Below are 5,490 nucleotides of genomic sequence, written 5' to 3'. Positions count from 1 at the left end.
AAATGTTATATAGCTTCCGCGCATACTCTAGTTAGATTTATTTTGATCAGTGATCTTGGTACTGCAAATTGTAGATCCTTGGAGTTAGTGTGGAATACAGGGGGTATTCCAGTCACATGTCCCTAGGTGTAGGGAGTGGAGTGTGACATGCCACCTAAGGGACGATGTAGTAGAACTTTATCCTAAAGACTTAGACATTTTGTTTGTTAGGTGGATAATAATAAAATGAATTCATTATACATTCCTTGCATTCTAGTGGATTGTGCATACATGATTGTCTGCATTAGCTCGTATGGTTTAATCGTTCATTGGACTTAGTTGGAAGCTCATCCCTCGAGGATCGCTCTTTTTAGATGTGGATGCAGGTGTGGCTGAACCAATTGAGGTTGATCAGGAAACCTAAGGTGGAGAGATGTTCGAGGCCTACGAAGTTCCAGGTGAGGAGGATCATGGAGCAGGATATGTTTGTGAGGCGTGTGCCTACGGCGCACAGCAATGTGGGATATGGGCCTAGTGGATATGAATTTTACTCTATGTTTATTTGAGTATGTCATTTGGGAATAATGTAATTAAAAGCTAGATTTAATCTTTATACTTATGTTTATATGCTTTATAATTGGGAGACAATGTTGCCATTAGAATAAAATGCCACTTACATATATGACATCACTTTAGTTTTGAAACCTATTAATTATTGTTATCGTTTCTATATCACATATTCATCTTCCACTACAACTCTGAATTATGGTTTGAGTTGTGGGATTAGTGATCTTGGTACTATAAAGTGTAGGTCCTTGGGGTTAGAGTTAAATACTGGGGGTATTCCAATCACACGTCCCTAGGTGTAGGGAGTAGGGTGTGACAACATGGTATCAGAGCAGTTTTACTTTGTTAGGTTCACTGATCGATCTGACCCACCTTGATTTATTCGACAATAGGTATCTTAATAAAAGTGTTAACAAAATATAATAATAATAAAAACAAGTAGGGTTGTGTAATAGATAGGAAAATGCTATTATTCAGTTATAGTAAGACCCTTAGATTCAGATACTAAGAAAATAAAAAGTACATCTCATTTCTCCCTTGCTCTTTGTTGCCCTACAACTAGAAACTAACCTAATGATTACAAAGAGCATAAAAGATTGGAAACTAAACTAGCAATTCTAGATCTACTCTTATTGCTTCTATTTCTCTTATTCCTTGTTCTTTTTCATTTCCATAGCATGCTTTACTGGCCTTTGAGGTCTCACTGTATCCCAATGCTCTTCGATGACATCCAACCACTACTCAATCTTTGCTAACCATTACCCCACGAGTAGTCACAACCTGAAGATATCATTGTTTAATCTATGTTCCATCTCATCGAATCACTAAAGCGTAAAACCCCAACCTAGGGGCCTGATTGGGGATTCTCTCGAGGTGGTGGAGCAGGTAAGTCTGACTATAGGAGTGAAGGCCCCACCCCATTTGGAGTCCTGTTGTCACACCCTGCTCCCTACACATAGGGACGTGTGATTGGAATACTTTCGATATTCCATACTAACCCCAAGGACCTACACTTGCAGTACCATGATCACTGATCTCACAAATCAAATCATAATTCAGAGTTGCAGCGGAAGATAAATATGTGATATAGAAATGATAACAATAATTAATAGGTTTCAAAGCTAAAGTGATATCATATATGGAAGTGGCATTTTATTCTAATAGCAATATTGTCTCCCAATTAAAAAGCATATAAACATAAGTATAAAGATTAAATCTAGCCTTTAATTATAGAATTCCCAAATGACATACTTAAGTAAACATTAAATGAAATTCATGTCCATTACGCCCATAGCCTGCACTGCTATGTCCCGTAAGCACATGCCTCACAAACACATCCCGCTCCATGATCCTCCTTGCTTGGAACTTCCTAGGCCTCGAACACCTCACCATCTTGGGTTTCCTGATCAACCTCAATTGGTTTAGTCACACCTGCATCCACATCCAAAAAGAGTGGTCCCTCGAGGGATGAGCTTCCAACTAAGCCCAGTGTGCGATTAAACTATATAAGCAAACGTAGACAATCATGTATACACAATCCACCAGGATGCAAGGAATGTATAATGAATTCATTTTATTATTATATACCTAACAAATAGAATGCCTATGTCTTTGGAATAAAGTGCTACTGCAATGTCCCTTAGGTGGCATCCCCGGCCTCCAGAGTCCACACAGATAACTATCTGGCAATGGCACCCGAGTTGGGGTTGAAAACCTGCGCAACCGGACCCCCTTACAGGGTTGTCTGCAAGCCCCTGATATAATGCTAGCTCTCACCCAATTACCGATGGTTTGTTGAGAATGGCACCCCAGTCCGTCGAAAGCTACTATCTGTTACCCAATACCTTTCCCCCTATTGGTGAGGGGTGTAGCACAAGGGAGTATGATCCTAATCATATGCATCTAAATGTATAAAGGTACATGCATACATGTAGGCCAGGGGTCGAGTCCATAGTGTCAAAATACCGGTCGGCCCACCTATCCTCTCGCCCCTTCTAGCTTATACGTACACATATATGTAGATTGGGTGTGATACTAAAAATACAGTCGTCTAGTCACATCCCAATCCAAATCCAAGGCACCACACATATCACCAATCACATTCTCACATATCATTCACAATACACCATTCTCACTTACCATTCACATTTTCATCTCATGGCAATCCCAAGTCCGGTATCACTCACGGCACTTGGCTCCCATCAATGACATTCACCACATATTCGCATATTCATTTCATTCACTAATTCACAATAATCAACATCACCATAATCCATGTCATATGATTCACAATATTTCATAATCAATAACATGTCCTAATTCTCTAGCATTCAACATGTTACATGTTTTCCACCTTCAGCCAACTACCTCATTCATCGTTTTATCCAAACTCATAATTACATGTTCCCACATATTCATAAGCATAATAATAATTAACATTTCACATGCATGAATGGCATCCTATGCAATCCACACAAAACACATTCAATAAAATAAGGTCAAGTGTCTAATCCTCTCACCCTGTTCTTTGAACCGATGATTCTAACCCAAATCCAATTCGTATATGTACGTACCCATACGATCTGTCCGGACAGTTGTATTTGCCTAATTTAATATGTTTAGATGATGTTAATAGTAATAAACAACTCACATGAAATTCTCCCACAACCTCTGCTTAAACACCCTAGAAGTGGGCGAGGTTACCGGAGTAATTTCAGTTTCACTAATGTTGTCAATGCACAACAATCAGCTTTGGGATCACTTTAGAGAGCCTTAAACTCAGATTGGGTAAAATGTTTCTTTACATGAAATAAAGCCTTTTAAGTCTAGTTTACAACACAATTTGAATTGAATCATTTATTTATGTACTGACCGAGTTATGGTCAAAATAGTAGGCAGATGTCAAATCAGAAACATCAGCACTTTAGTCCATTATGGTCTCTACAAAGGATCTTGCGGAGGTAGAATTCATCCCCCGCAGACTACCTCTGCACAGCCTAGAATAGCATGGTTTGACCTCTGCCTACTATTTTGACCATAACTCGGTTGGTACATAAGTAAATGATTTAATTCAAATTGTGTTATAAACTAGACTTAAAGTGCTTCATTTCATGTAATGAAACAACAACACTTTAGTCCATTCTGGTCTCTACAGAGGATTCTACGAAGGCAGAATTCATCCCCCGCAGACTACCTCCGTACAGCCCAGAATAGCATAGTTTGGGCCTGTGCTTAGGGCTAGGGTTAAGGGACTTTCTGGAGGTCATCATGGGTGTTATTCTAGCCTTCTAAACTTCTATTTACATAGGGGTTCAATCCCCAAAAGGATCCATACATTGGATCAAGTCATAGCATCAAGGTCTTTCCATTTTGACATCCTACAATGGGTCTCACATGATGATTCAGCCATGTAATGGTTCTATAGTAGCTTAGGGCCACTAATTCTTATTAAAAGCATGAAATAGGATATCTAATTGTAGTAGGATAATAAGCCCTAAGATTTGGTCGGAGATTGGATGAGTTATGTCTCCAAGGGTTCCTAAATTAGGGTTTCTTAAGGGGGTTCCATGGCTTCTAAGCCATGGGGCTGTGGATGGGTATTATAGGGTCATTAACTGATGAATTTACCTGATGAACCCAAATTCACCCCAACCAATCAGAGGTCACCATGTGTCCCAGACCAAGGAAGGGAGCCAAAATAGGGCCAGTGAAGGACCAACCGCAGGCACCGACCACTAACACCCATGGGCGCGAACCCCATCGGGCGCAACCACCCTTGGGCGCCAACCCCTTTGGGGCGTGGATCTCCTTAGGCGTCAACCCCTTAGACAAAGTCCCCTGGGCACGGCTTCCCTGAACACATCATCCCCGAACACGTCATCCCCGAGAACGGCTTCCCCGAACACGTCATCTCCAAGCACAAGCTCCCTCAGATCACCATCAACAAGACAACATTGCCAAGGACTCTAGGCCACAGCCTATCGAGTCACGTGGAGTGAACGGACTCATACACCATGAACTTCATCTACCACGTAGATGAGTCTATCCATCAAGGATACCAAGGCCATCAGGACACTACGTCCCACAGGAAGGCAACTTCCAAAGACACCACGTCTCTCAAGAAGACGACTCCCAAGTCTATCATGACACTACATCTCTCGGGAAGACAACTCCCAAGTCTATCATGACACTACGTCTCTCAGGAAGACGACTCCCAAGTCTATCTTGACACCACGTCTCACGAGAAGACAACCTATCAAGGATAAGCCCTGCTACACAGGGAGTCTATCACCTACGGCAAACACTCTACATCAACTGGGACTCTCCACACTGCCACGGAGTACTATAAAAGGCAAGGTACACAACCCTATAGGGGGAGATCTGAACACATCTTAACTCACCTTGAATACTACTATTCATTCATTTGTTTGCTCAGAGAGATCTAACTTAGGCATCGGAGAGTCCTAGGCCGGAACCACACCGGTTCTCCTTTGTCACCCCAGGGTCTTTTGCAGGTTACGGCACTCGAAGGACCGCTGAGTGATTTTTTGAAGCAACAGATTGGCGCCGTCTGTGGGAACGATGCTAGCCATAGTATCTACTAGCTTGTTTCCATCACTGATCAATCATGGCATGCAAGAAGACCACTCCCTCCACCAACAATGCCCCGAGGGAGGCGAATGGATCACCTCCTCCAGAGAGCTCACATCGCAGAGCCAATAACCAGGACCATGTCTCTCTGGAGAGGGAGATCCCAGACGATGATCAAGTTGGTGGTGGAGGTGGTACCTGACCCCAATGCCCCAGCAACTATGGGTCAGATCAATGACCTATAGCGATAGATCCTTGAGGATTAACGACTCTTCTGTGACTACCTGAGGCAGCGTGCAACATCACACCGTCACAGGATGCCCCACATCACACCGTCGCAAGATGGACCCTCGA

Source organism: Telopea speciosissima, chromosome 10 (assembly GCF_018873765.1).
Source record: "Telopea speciosissima isolate NSW1024214 ecotype Mountain lineage chromosome 10, Tspe_v1, whole genome shotgun sequence".
NCBI classification, from domain to species: Eukaryota; Viridiplantae; Streptophyta; class Magnoliopsida; order Proteales; family Proteaceae; genus Telopea; species Telopea speciosissima.
This window is presented reverse-complemented; position numbering follows the sequence as displayed.